General features: G+C 36.2%; 1 protein-coding gene and 1 long non-coding RNA gene across 3 annotated transcripts in view; one reads left to right on the top strand and one right to left on the bottom strand.

The window, feature by feature from the left end:
* LOC128894441 (uncharacterized) overlaps nucleotides 1-15,163 on the bottom strand; it is a 72,116-nt gene that overhangs the window by 29,159 nt on the left and 27,794 nt on the right. The gene's annotated exons all lie outside the window — the stretch shown is intronic.
* The window catches only part of LOC128894425 (protein Wnt-5b-like), a 93,975-nt gene that overhangs the window by 28,966 nt on the left and 49,846 nt on the right, over nucleotides 1-15,163 (top strand). Inside the window, exon 1 of one of the 2 annotated variants that reach the window (XM_054156151.1) lies at nucleotides 4,571-4,589. The exons of the other annotated variant lie outside the window; for it this stretch is intronic. The gene's annotated coding sequence lies outside the window, so the exon portion shown is untranslated. Of the gene's footprint in view, nucleotides 1-4,570; nucleotides 4,590-15,163 lie in introns of those variants that run through there. 2 annotated transcript variants of the gene reach the window in all.

Consider the following 15,163-nt stretch of genomic DNA (forward strand, 5'->3'; position numbering starts at 1 on the left):
GGGCGCTTCACTGGTATCCTCGCGCTCTGGTTGGTCAGTGTTTTCCGCTAATATCTCCTCAACGAAACCTCGGACAACATTTTCGCTAAGAAAAAAGTTGTTTCAAATCACCTTCTGAACCACCTCTTTCAAGTAATTACAACATTTTTGGGACACCCTGTAGTAGCAGTTTATGCTCGGTCTATACTTTCATATGTCTATGGAACTGTTATCATTTTTTACCAAACCATCTTAAAAAAATGAAGTTGTGTTGCTGCATTTCTTGAGTTGGCACAATACTCTTTAGAGAAATGAGGAACGGGTTACAGTTGGAACGATGAAGACTGAATATTTCGAGAGGGTGATGCTGTTGGGACATCAACCGGTAGATTTTTGCAGCCCCTGTAAGATCATCTGGCGAGATAATCTCGCGGCGTCGAGTACAGAGAAAATGTCAACATAAGTTGTCGGAAATTAGTCCCAAGAACTTTGTGGGACGAAAATAGTCCAGTGCACTTGGCCGAGACCTAAAAGAGGAATATCTAAATGGATCTGTTACTCTCGGAGTTGTAAATAGTCTGTTCCAACAATGGAGTTGCATTAAAGATGAATGTGTGATAACTTTTGAGATTGAATTTTAGCCCTTTGCACTCGAGGCCTTTTTTTCTGGTATTTACCAGCAACTCGAGATGTTTCTTAGCGTTCTATTGCCAAGAATTCTAAACTATCTAGATTTGAGAATAATTTTACAAAACTATTTCGTATACTATGCTATACATATATACTATATATATTTTTATCTTGCGTTTTTGTTGTTTCTGTTTTGTGAAAATTGTATTTTTGTACAGAATTAATAAATAGTTAATTATACAGTAATAAAAAGAGATTCTTAAAGAACATTCTTTTTAAATGTTTTAACGAGTATCATTTTTACAAATATTTATTTTACAATTGAAGTACACATTGTTGCAAGAAAAATTAATGTTAATGAAATAGATAGAACAAAAAGAATTCAATTTGCAGTACCATGAAAATAGAGTAAGCGAAAGCAGTGTTTTTGTTTGGAAATAAAAGCTATATACGAAGTAGATAATATAAAAGTGTTAGATATAAAGAAAATAATTGTTACAATTTGGCGTTTTAGTATCGATCTCGTTTTTTACATTAATATGACACAAAGTCTATTCAGCCTTTCATTTTTATAGAATTGCGAAGAATTATACGTTAACAAATGACGCATAATTAAATACTAATTTTAGTTTCTGTGCGTATGCACCGAGAAAGTAAAACTTGTATTACGCAGCGATGTCCAATCAGTGTCTCTTTCATATTTAAATTTTAACTTTCACGGGACACGTTCGCATCAGTTCAAGATTATGAAGGTATAAGCAGAGTGCATTACCTGTTATATAACATGTTTAAATAAAAATCTTATTCTCGAAATTCACTGTATCATGTTTCACTGCACGAAGAATTACATTGGAGATCTTCGGTAGTTTAATCAAATTTATTAACAACACAGTAACTGTTACTTTTAATTTCTCCCATCTTCCATGCAACACACACTATCGCAAGTAGAAAGAACGCCTAATGGACAGACATGACCGCCAAGTCATATTAACACTTCATCCACCGGGAGCATATTATATTCTTTTTAATTCCAATACCTACTTACAGAAATATATTTACTTATGTACTTATTATCAGTGACAGTATGTAGAAATTAATGTCAGCCTGGATTAATATATCTATAGTGGCTGACAAAACAAAGTTTTAAGGTCAGGGAGTCGAAAAAGAACATTATAATTTAAAAAATTAAAACTATATAGTATAACAGCAATGAGTTTTTTATAAATACGTACACCATTTAAAATAATAAAATTTAAAAAATCAAGAATTTAAATAAAATATAAGGTATCATATTTAAAACATTGAAGCAAGTGACGAAACTATCTGGACTAAAATATCGTTAATAGTAAGTTTCTATGATTATATATAGATATATGTACATGTACGTGTACTATACTATTTTGTATGTTTTTCATTATTATCAATTACGGTTGACAAACGAGGAATGCTTTATTTTAATGTACAAATTATTTGATTTTCTCTTCCTAAGGTTTTCCTTAGTCTGTCGATTAAATTGTTTACTGCGCTATATTTTTGTTTAGTTACATATTTTTTTAGCTTCAATGGTTGAAATTTCATAACTGTTTCCAATTTCTTTAAACCTTAATGAATAAAAAGGTTTGTTTATTTGTAACTACTAACTGTGTAATATCTATGAATTTTCTATTATTTTCGCTGATCTATGTAAATAAAGTATGAAGTATAGAAATGAATTCTGTGCCTTTCTAAAGTAAACTTACCATTTATTTATAAAGAAAAATAACTTTTAATTTTTCCTCAGTCACAGATTCCAAGAGAGCAAATAAGTTGGAGAACTTTCTAATTTTTAATAGTATCATGTGAAAGAGGCAAAATATATTAGGTTGTCCCGAAAGTTTCTTTCGCGAGTTGCACTCAATTATTTTATGTGGTCGTGTTTATATAAATAGACTAGAAATAGAAATAGATTTTTATAGAAATAGAATATAATAGTAATCTAATTTCATAGATATTCATGTTGTAAGAGTAATGGAGCAAAATGAATCGTGCACAATTCAGTAATGTAACATAAAACATAAAATATTGTGCATGTATTACTTGTTAATAAAGCGAAAGCAACTTTTGGGACAACCTAATATATTATAGCAATGATAAAATGGCGAACATAACATTTATTTAAGACAACTAATGATAGTAATATAGATATTTCATGGGTGCACAACTATAGCACCAATTGATCATCAATCATCACCGATTTTTTTTTAACAAAAAACAAATTTTTTTACTTCAACATCCTCCATATTCTTCCGATTTGAATCCCAGCGATTATTTTTTATTCCCTACATTGCATTTGGCGATGAAAGGAAGCCGCTTTACATCAGTTGAAGATATTCAACAAACAACGACGAACAATATGAACATCATTCTAATTATGGACATAAACAAGTGATTTGATGCACTTTATGAACGTGCAAATCGTTGTATTCCGGCTGAGGGAAAATATTTTGAATAAACAAAATGTTTATGTCAAGATTTTTTAATTAGTTCTCTTATTTTCAAAGCCATTCCGGTTAGTTATGGGACAGAGAGTGTAGATCCGCGGGCTACTTGTGAAATAACACAATTTTACCAAAAAAGTTGTTTCAAATCACCTCTACTCTGTTTATACAGGGTGTCCCAAAAATGTTGTAACATCTCGAAATGGATGGTTCGGAAGGTGATTTGAAACAACTTTTTCCTTAGCGAAAATGTTGCCCAAGGCTTCGTTGAGGAGATATTAACGGAAAACACTGACCAATCAGAGCGCGAGTATCCCGGTGGAGCGGAGGCTACGCACTAGGCGGCCGCGCTCATACGCTACCGCGGCTGCTCTACCGGCATACTCGCGCTCTGATTGGTTAGTGTTTTCCGTTAGTATCTTCTCAACGAAGCCTCGGACAACATTTTCGCTAAGCAAATAATTGTTTCAAATCACCTCCCGAACTACCTCTTTTAAGGCGTTACAACATTTTTGGGACACCCTGTATACATGTATACTGTCTACGTGGAAATACTGTCGGAGAGGATTTGATGTATTTGTTTTGGGAAGGGGGAGCAATATTGCATACAGTTACAATGTATACAGGGTAGAGGTGATTTGAAACAGCTTTTTCCTTATCGAAAATGTTGTCCTTGGTTTCGTAGAGGAGATACTAACGGAAAACACTGACCAATGAGAGCGCGCGTATACCGTTGTAGCGGCCGCGGTAGCGTATGAGCGCGGCCGCCCAGCGCGTAACTTACGCCTACTGCGGGCGCTCCACCGGTATACTCGCGCTCTGATTGGTCAGTGTTTTCCGTTAATATCTCCTTAACGAAGCTCGGACAACATTTTCACTAAGAAAAAAGTTGTTTCAAATCACCTCCCGAACCACCCCTTTCAAGGACCTCCACCATTTTTGGGACACCCTGTATAGCTCGTCCGAATTGCGTGCATAAGGAAACAATGCGGCACCACGTTGAAACAAGGTGTTCTGCTCGAGGCGTAAATCCGCCAATCGTTCGTTCGTTCGTTATTTAACCGACAAGTTATTAAAATTCGTTCGTTTCTATAACCGCGTCTAATTTTATTTCTACCCAACCGATCATTTCAAATCCACAATATAACACATACATTCCATTTTTCCTGAATGGTTACGATTCTAAAACGTGTGTCTAATTGCAAGTCCACAATCACCATAAAATTTTTCATGACATTTTTCACAAAAGCAAACTTTAATGTCATATTTCTGAATCGAGTGGGTAATTACGACTCTAACAGGAATTAAAGCGCGATGTTAACGTTGTCCCGTCCGCTTGTATCAATTCCTGGCTTTCCTCTCTACTCGGAAACCAACGGCCAGGCGAACGTGTATCGCAGAATTTCAGTAGGTTTATCGGCGGCGAAGTTACGATAATGTTTCCTGGTCAGGTGACGGCAGACTGCTTTTGCGCTTCTTTACACGGCCGAACCGTGTAATAAAGTAATGAAATTATGTTTAACTTTTTTACAGCGATCTTTCGTTATTTTCGTTGTAATAAATATCAAAAACTTCCGCACAACGATAATTCGTCGGAGCTTACAGTTGCTTCTAGATGGTTTCCATTAAATAATAATAGGTCAATTTAAAGAAAAGTTTAATCGTATGACGCTATTTTGTGAGATTTTATCTTATTATCGTATTAATTAGTGCAATTACTACTTGGTCTTTTTATTATTATTGCCCTTATTTTCTTTTGTTCCATTACCTAGTATTTAATTAAACCTGTTTATTTTTATATCACCATCGTTCACAGATTTTTTCATTTAAAATATGATAAAAACGTCACTGACAATGTTGAAGCGACAATTTCATAGTAATTCATTCTAGATGAATGGAGTAATTTTACAAAACTTGTATACTATACTATACATATTTTTATCTGGCGTTTTTGTTGTTTCTGTTTTGTGAAAATTGTTTTTTTGTACAGGATTAATAAATAGTTCGTTATACAGTAATAAAAAGAGATTCTTAAAGAGAGATTCTTAAATTCCGATTTTACAATCGGAGAAAAAGATTAATTATTCTGAATCTTGTCTTATTTTTAATGATGTTAATAAATCTAATTTTTTTTAGCGTGTATCTTAATTTTTTATTAGCTCGATTATATTGTCCAGCTGATTAATATGGATTAGATTTAGACAAATTCGTTTAAAAAGGGAAATATCTTTAGGAGTATATTTGTTTAATAATATGTATCAATTTTTTTCTCACGAAAGGAACATATATAATTTATTAAATATATATAATATTATATTATTACATTATAGTATATATTATATTATATATATACATTATATTATATATATTAGCGATTCAGAAATATAACATATTATATTATATTATAATATATATGTAATTTATTAAAACTTTGAGAATACTTTATCCATATATTGAAATAAATATTGTTATTTTGTTGAAGTATTTCCTCAGAAAATGTAGAAGGTATCAGCTGCCACCCATCGAAGGACAGTATAAGATATAACAATTTGTGTACAGTTTGAAAGCCATAGTTTTCGTTCGAAACCAATAAAGTTTCAAATTTACTTTAGAGGCATTTCTTTCTTCTATATGAACCTAACCTCTACAAAATTGCAAATTGCATTTTTAAAGGTGTTGAAATAAAAGAGTGTAATATCTTGTCACTTCATAACTTCTTCTATAATAAAAAAAATACCTTAAACAATGATATTACTTTAAATTTAGATTCGTATAGAGTCTAATTATATAAAAACCCTATTAATTTCTAAAATGATTGGTTAAAAAGATTTTGGGCTAGAATGTAAACAAACTCAGAAAAAGTCGAAAAAAACGCGTTTGGTAAGAAAATACGGAAATCAGAAAGTTCAAGGATTTAAACTATGAATTTGTTAATCAACGACTCCGCTACCTTATAGCAATCCTTTTTCATCTTTATATCCTCCGTTTTGAGCTTGCAACTTTTCTTTTCGGGCTATTTAAGCCTAAACCTATTTTTCTCCTTAATAATGCTAATTGCTGTTGAAGTAGAATATTGAAAAATTGAATTATTTCTAATCGTATTTCTAATCGAAATGAATTAAATAAATGTTTCCTATATAAATAGGAAAACAAATACAAAAACAGAGTAAAATTGGAATTTTTGTACCTTTACTCAATTGTTCCTAACTCCGGTATTTATTCATAGATTTTCTTCAATAAAAGCTTGGTTTCTTCGTAAAAGTGCAGTCTATACGTAGACAATGAGAAACTGGACATAATTTGACAGTTTCTATTTTTCCATGGCGATGGAAGAAATTTTCTTGTTCTATTTTAGCCGAAAAAATCGAAGGTTCTCATATATATTGGCTCGTAATACTTAAACTATTGAACCGATTGGAAAACAATGCAAAAAGCAATTGTTGGAAATTCGATTACCTTTAATATGGCATCTTACGCGACCAAATCGGACGCTTTTAACTCGAGATATGGCCTAAAATGTGAAGTTCTCAGAAAAAATCGAAAAAAAATTCAAAAATTTATATTAAAAAAAACGTACGCATAGAAAAATTTTTCATTACGATTTTCGAGTTCAGAAGGCCAAAATACATAAGAAAAAAATTATGGCATCGAATATACATTGTGGCTGTAAACTAGTGCAATTAGCGTGGATACGGAAGTCTCAGCTGTATTTATAAAGTGAAATCAATAATGCTCTTTCGAAACCAAATGATCTGGCTATAATCACAGCCTGTTACCAAACAGAAAACATAAAATGATAAGGCACAATAAGCTGTATTTTATGACAAACGTACCAATACACCCTAACCCAGTCGGCTCTAACAATCTATATCAAGATAGCGAAACAGTAGTAGAAGGTTTCAAACGGCCGAGAACAGGCCCTTAAATATATAAATACGATGTTACGGTGACCCTGAAAATCGCAGCTAATTGTACCCGAGTCGAGTTTCCGTGAAACAGCGCTGGTTTCCTTTTGTTGCGGTCGGTCTCTAATGGTCAGTGGAACGTCATGCGCACCTTTAATATTAGACCAACGATCTTTTACGGTCATTATAGCCAGCATGCTATCATCCAGCTGCGCAGGATCAACGATCAGCGTCGCGGCTCGACCAGCTCATTCAGCAACAAATGTAGCGGTGCTTGCACTACCGCCGCGGCGCGCGGCGCGCCGGTCATGTCTTGTTCAACACGCCAGCGAGATACTTTATTGCTGATAATTCGAGGCCGGCCCCGCGAGAGACGTGCTGAAGTACGCCATTTACATTCCTGTCGTGATCACAAATGCATTTTATATACCGACTAATATTCTGTCCGATCGCGTGGGTTAGATAAACGCGGATATACACGGTGTTTCAGATCTGCACGGTGTGCACAGCGAATTTCAATAGAGGGACTAAGCAAGCGAAACCAGAACGTTTGCGGAATTTCGAAACCACAACGGTTGCGTTTTTCTTGTATTGTACAGGGTAGGACGAATAAAGCGATGCACCTCGGAAGAGAACATTATTATAAAGTAAATAAAACAGGAATAAATATAAAAATTTTAATTTTCTTTAGTAGATGAAATTTCACAACTCTACTAGTTAACACAAAACTCAAATATAGACAGTATTATGTCGGCGTTTTTGGGGACAGTCTGTACCTTTGGCGCCCGACCTAGACAAGTGACTAGCACTTGTCTCGATATTCGGCGATGCGGATTGTTAGCGACTGTCTCGCCACGAGGCAGTTCGCGTTTGGCTTTGGCAATGAATGCACGCCGAAGGACTTTGAATAAAATACTTTTGCACGGGATTAAGCAACGTTTATTTGAACTTTCTACAATCTTCAGAAGTGGGATTCGCGCGATTTTTGAGTCAGTGCCGGAGTTTAAGGCCGACATCCGCTGTGAATTTTGTGCATTTTTGGATTTTGATTTTGGACTTTGGAACTTTGTGCATTTCGGACTTTGATTTTGAACTTTGAACTTTGAACTTTGTGCTCTGTGTCGATTAGTGTTAGGAGAGAAATTCGAGGTGCAAGACGCAATCATCAGACTTCAAAATCTTGTCGAGATAATCTGGCAACGAGATGAAATTTGCTGCTTGTCGAACTCTATGGACTTTATAGAATATGGGGCCATCCTACAATTGAGCCTCTAGAAGGAGCTAGTGCTTTGAAGAAAATTGCTACGTCCGTTAGACTTACAAATCAGAAAATGGTTCAAGAAATTAGTAACAAATTCAAAGAAGAATTCATATGTCGATATAAAGCCAAGGAACATGCTTGGCCACTGTTAGATGTGTCCGAATTACCTCAAGGTAACGTTATTCGCACCGTATATGAAAGAAAGTCAGTTTTCCCATAGAAACATCGAAATTATATAAAAGATCAGATTTATCGTTAGTAAAGTTTAAGGAAATTTTCTCAGTTGATCCTAAGTTTGATCTGATAGAACTGATTGCTGACAAGGCACTATCATTAAATATACTGTCCAACAAATTTACACTTTTTTTAAATTCCGCGATATCCACTAGGTGATTCTTATAGGGTTCCTCGTCCTAAATACGAATCTGAAAGTGAAATTGCTCCATCACCCTTAGTTTTCGAGCAATACGAGATTTTGTAAATACGGTCAATTTTTAGAGAAAACGTAGTACTACATGAAAACTACGAACGCTAGAAAGTTCTATTTAGTCTTAAAAGATAGAGGAGTGTTTTCTGAATATGAAGACATATTCCTTTAGAATTATCTGTTCCTTTGAATGCCTGTAAATGAACACCGAACTTCAAAAAGGTGGCGACGCGAGTACTTTTCACGAAATACTTTTGTATTTTTATGAAAAGTTATTCACCTAGGTCGGTTTTACACTACGTTATCGGATTCTGCAAACATTTCTGAAGAGAAAACCACCCGCGGCAAATGTTGGGACGGTTCTAATCCATACGGTTTGACAAAATGTCAACTCGGAACGCACGAACGGTGTTTTGCCGCTACACAGCCATTGCTCGCTATGTTTCGGTCAGTCAGGGCCGTCGCTACGGGATTCGCCTAATCGGTGCCACGCGCTATCGGTTTTTGTATTACATTTACATGTTCCAGGTAACTAATTCTTTATTTTTAATATTTCATTTATACTGCAACTCAACAAAACGGAGACAATTTTCTACTGTTTAAATTTTAATCATTAATTTCCCGTTTTTGTATCTTCAATTACTCGACTTTTGCTAATTTGGTATTGAGCAAACTTTATTTAAATTTAAATTGAATTATTTAACAATTAATTCAATCTATAATTGTACATTTTATTGTTAATTTTTAATGAAAACTGTTACCTATAAAAAATCTCTTTTTGGAGCATAGTTTCCCCCCAAACACTAACTTAAATAACAAAAGATTAAAGTATCGAAAAGTAGAAACATTAAGCTTTAAAATGGTTTTCTATTCGTCAATGTGGGGCGAATTTTAACCAAGTTACGAGAATTTTATGGTTATTATTCAAGCACGTGGCGACGATTGTGCAGAACGCATGACGATGGCCCTGATTCACTGATATAAAACGAGCGAAGCCTGCGCCCCGGCAAACAGAATTCGTGCGTTCTAAATTAATATTTTCTGGATCTGTACGAACTAGAAACCGTTCCAACATCTACCGCGGGTGGTTTTCTCTTCAGAAATGTTTGCAGAATCCAATAATGCATAGTAAATTCAACCTAGACGAATAACTTTTCATAAAAATACAAAAGTATTTCGTGAAAAGTACTCGCGTCGCCCCCTTTTTGAACTTCGGTGTTCATTTACAGGCATTCAAAGGAACAGATAATTCTAAAGGAATATGTCTTCATATTCAGAAAACACTCCTCTATCTATTAAGACTAAATAGAACTTCCTAGCGTTCGTAGTTTTCATGTAGTACTACGTTTTCTCTAAAAATTGACCGTATTTACAAAATCTCGTATTGCTCGAAAACTAAGGGTGATGGAGCAATTTCACTTTCAGATTCGTATTTAAGACGAGGAACCCTATAAGAATCACCTAGTGGATATCGCGGAAAAAAAATCGTCTTGGACAGTGATATTAGAGATCTCTTTTTGGCTGTAACAAATGACCATAATTGCGGAACTCCTCTGGATAGATCTGTCCTTTTAAATTGGTTGAAATCAGAGATTCAGGATCCTGAAGAATTTCTCCGACATATTGACAGATACGGATTCCCAGATAGCGAAAGACCAGTGGGGGTGTTACGTTCCTGTTCTAAATTTTCTTATTTGGAGTCGGATGTGCTAAGGCGTAGTCCCTCCGAATTTCGGAATCGTGCAATGTACTTCCCCGCCACCCCTTGACCTATGATTTTTGGGTATAAAAAGGGTGACGACGAAGGCATATCGGGTCTAGTCAAAGTCTAGAAAAGGTTCTGTACACGTCTGTGCGTGCTCTTACGAACTATCTACACGAGAAAACTTAGTGAGATCGGGTTCAAGTCCCCTTCGAGCAAATCTTAACCATACAGTATGTTAGCGTCGGTGCGAATGTAAGGGTGATACACGTGCGAGGGCCATCGTACCCTCGGACGTCGACTTTACTTTTCAGGGGTCTCGAGATGCCGACGACGGAGATCTATGTCTGTCATCGGCTGAGAATCGGTGGTAACCGATTGCTAGGTGCGCGACGAATTCTAAGAGTCGCGGATGTTGTGGTTAAAGCTATAAAGATCTCGATACACCTCTTTTGGCGGTAGCCAACAGAGTTGTGTCCCGTGGTCGATGACCCAACGTCATAGTGCTGCGTGGCACGTGTAAAGAGATAAGGGTGTTCTAGGAGGATCTGGCCACGGAGTGGGGAAGGTGACATACCTTCTGGTAAGAGGACCATGATCGACCCCATGGCACTTATCCCAGAACCTTGAGAGAACACGCGTCGCGAGAAAATTAAATACTTTATATATATATCTAACAAGTACGTAGTCTACTGTTAGGCATTATTTTGTCGTTGTAGTCGTCCCCCGTTTGCTCGCGTTCGTGAAAACCGAGAAGGATTAGATTCCAGCTTCGCGGAATCGAAACTATATTTTAAATTCAGTTCATATTTGTAATATAGCTTATCATTAGTACACCGCGACAATTACTCTTATAACAATTGTAAATCCCTGTGCATATCAGAATATATATAATCATTTTTAATTAGTGTTGATCAATTATAATACCCAGTCCAGTACCCACTAAAGTGTACCTTTGCCACTCGTGGTACATCAAAAAACCGTTACGAGGTCTAATACTAACATTTCCTGCGGCTCCCCACGTTAGCCATACGTGGGTTCGTCTCCGCGTCTACTTCCTCAAGGCACCCAGTGTTACCTAACAACACTGGTCAAGCCATTAACAAAACTGTTGAATATTTATTTAGTTAATAAATACAACAGAGTTTAATTTAAGTATATATTTAAAAGTATAAACTGTAGTTTACAAAACAGAACCGATGTTCTTTGTTCAGAGGTTTTCTGCTAACTGACCGCCGAGACTCGGAAAAACTATAAACGGTCAGGGGGTGCAATAAACCGTGTCCTTCTCAGGCAAAACCGACCCCCGGTAAGGAGGGGACTGCGCTGACGAGCGCAACTACAGAAACTGTTAAAAATTACAGGCACATAGTTATTCTCAACAAAAACCATATTCCAATAGTAAAGCCCCGGCTGCGCTGACGAGCGCAACTACAGAAACCGTTAAAAATTACAGGCACATAGTTATTCTCAACAAAAACCATATTCCAATAGTAAAGCCCCGGCTACGCAGCCGCCCCCTCCGGCTCGTAACAGGGGTCAGGGAGAAAGAACGAGAAGGTAAATTAAAGGCGCGTCTCTTTGGGTTGATGACCTTGTTTAAACGAATGTACATAGTACTTACTGAGGCCCTTCTTGCGGAACACAGGCTACCCTTCTTTCCAGAAATTACAATTATAGATGATGAATTATCCGCTACCGGGACCAGATAATTATCAGCCTGGATTTTTCCAAATGGAATTCCAATATGAGAAAAAAAGAAACAGCCCCCTTATTTAAGAGTTTTGATCAATTACTTGGCTTTGAAAATTGTTTTCAAAGAACTCATGAAATGTTTGAAGACTCTGCTATGTATCTCTTGAACGGATCATACCTCCCAACTTTCACTCCTGAAGTTCCTTTGCGACTAAAGCAAGGCTTGGGTTGCTGGTACGGTCATCTAGGAGGAATCGAGGGTCTCCGACAGAAAGGATGGACAGTTTGGACTGTAACGCTCATTCTATTAGCGGCGGAAAAAACTTACCCTTTAAATTAAGACTTCGAGGACAAGGTGACAATCAAATTCTTCAGTTGAGATTTCCGGAAGATTCATGTAAGCCTCAGAATGATTTGATTATGTACAAATTCTTAGCTGAACTGAATCGATACTTTGCTCAGGTTGGACCCCCACTGAAGTTAGAAGAAACTTAAGCCTTTAGGGAACTCTTTGTTTATGGAAAATATATAATTTATAAGTCCATGCCTGTGTCGATGACAGTGAAGAGAATCGCTCGAATGTTGAAAATTGCAAATGAGGACTATCCTACTCTTGAATCTTCCTTGTCCTCTCTCACGGCAAATCTGACCTCTGCGGTAAGCTGTGCCTATACGATCGGGCCAATTTTCAAGATCTATCTAAGCTTTAGGTCTCAGTATCTCCAAGAGAAAGAAACGAGACAAATTTTTAACAAGACTTTTCGGATGACAATTCCAGGAGAGCGAATGCAGTCAGTTATGCTCCCTCCCTTATTGAAATTCGCGTTTTTACAATCAGACTCTCTTTACGAAAATGTATGTTTACTACATCAGGCCTTGGGAGGATTTCCCATCCTTAACATTTTTGACTGTATGATTTGCGGATTCCCAGGTGACGTTTCAATGGCAATTGCGTCTTTAAAACTATTTTATGAAACTGGGTCAATGTCTCAAAAAGAGCGCATCAGGAACATGATTTCACCACCCATTTGGTTCCTCATCAGAGAAACGAACCCGACGAATAACAGAAGACAAAGTAAAGGCCGAAATTATTTCTGATCGAAATTAATTAAATAAATGTTTCCTATATAAATAGGAAAACAAATACAAAAACAGAGTAAAATTGGAATTTTTGTACCTTTACTCAATTGTTCCTAACTCCGGTATTTATCCATAGATTTTCTTCAACAAAAGCTTGTTTTCTTCGTAAAAGTGCAGTCTATACGTAGATACGTAAGAAACTGGACATAATTTGACAATTTCTATTTTTCATGACGATGGAAGAAATATTCGTGTTCTATTTTAGCCGAAAAAAATCAAAGTTTCTCATATACCAGGTGTATGCATAAGTTTTTTCCGGTTTAACTAAGAGATGGGATCAGCGAAAAGTACGAAGCGTATTCATTTGTCTCATACCTCATTTTGTTCGTCTATCATTAGACTACAAACACACGCAAGTTGAGTCCGCCAAAAACTAACCTCCTTGTTTTATCGTTCACTGATCATGTCGAGGTGTGTGCCTGAAGAAGAACATTTGCGGCACGCATTGCTTTTCTTATTTAATCAGAATGAAAAAGGCTGTTGACAGTCATCGTTTGTTGGTGGAAACATATGGTGAAGACGCTCCATCGATTAGAACATGTGAGACATGGTTTCGACAATTTAAGAGTGGTGATTTCAATGTGAAAGACAGTGAGCGCTCTGTTTGGCCACAAAAATCTGAAGACGAGAAATTGCAGGAGCTATTGGATGATGACCCAACTCAAACTCAATGGCGATTAGCAGAAGCATTACATATGTCACAAGAAACGATCAGCAGACGTTTACGAGCAATGGAAAAGATTAATAAACTTGGTGAATGGGTACCACACGATTTGAATGAACGTCAAATGGAAAATCGCAAAGTCACTTGTGAAATGCTGCTTCAACGCCACAAAATGAAATCATTTTTGCAGCGAATTGTAACCGGTGACGAAAAATGGATTTATTTTGAAAACCCGAAGCGAAAAAAATCGTGGCTTTCACCTGGCGAAGCCGGTCCTTCAACACCAAGGCCAAATCGCTTCGGCAAGAAGACCATGCTCTGTGTCTGGTGGGACCAGAGCGGTATTGTATATTTATGAACTCTTGAAGCAAAGTAATTTTGTTACACGACAATGCGCCGTCTCACACAGCAAAAGCAGTGAAAGACACCTTGAAATCGTTTGGATGGGACATTCTTCCACACCCACCATACTCCCCAGAACTGGCGCCATCTGACTATTACCTCTTTTCATCAATGAGGCACGCTCTCGCAGACCAGCACTTCAACAATTTCCGAGAAAGTTGGAAAATGGCTCGACGAATGGTTTGCTGCAAAAAACAAGCAGTTTTTCTGGCATGGTATTCACAAACTACCTGAAAGATGGGCGAAATGTGTAGAAGCCGATGGCCAGTATTTTGAATAAAAAAAAAAATTAATTTCATTTGAAAATTAAGTGTTTTCTTTTACTAGAAAAACCGGAAAAACTTATGCATACACCTGGTATATTGGTTCGTAACACTTAAAATAATTTGAACCGATTGGAAAACAATGCAAAAAGTAATGGTTGGAAATTCGATTACCTTTAAAATGGCGTCTTGGGCGACCCAATCGGATGTTTCTAACTCGAGATATGGCCTAAAATGAGAAGGTATGTCAGAAAAAAAATCGAAAAAATATTCAAAAATTCATATAAAAATACCTATCTACAGAAAAATGTTTCTTGCGATTTTCGAGTTTAGTAGGCCAAAATACATAAGAAAAAATTGTGGCATTGAATGTACATTTTGGCTATAAATTAGTGTAATCATTCCATCACAATAATAAAGATATTATAAGAAATTTAATAGAATAGTGAGAAATTTATTATCTATATATATAAAAATGGATGTTTGTATATATATCGGGTGCACAAATAAATTCGGTGCCTTATCATATACTCGATGCTTATTTATAAGAAAAAGGAATACACGTTATGTTTCAAAATAATCACCATTACTTTCTACACACTTCTTCCACATTTCGAG

This window comes from Hylaeus anthracinus, unplaced genomic scaffold (assembly GCF_026225885.1).
Source record: "Hylaeus anthracinus isolate JK02 unplaced genomic scaffold, UHH_iyHylAnth1.0_haploid 3, whole genome shotgun sequence".
NCBI lineage: Eukaryota > Metazoa > Arthropoda > Insecta > Hymenoptera > Colletidae > Hylaeus > Hylaeus anthracinus.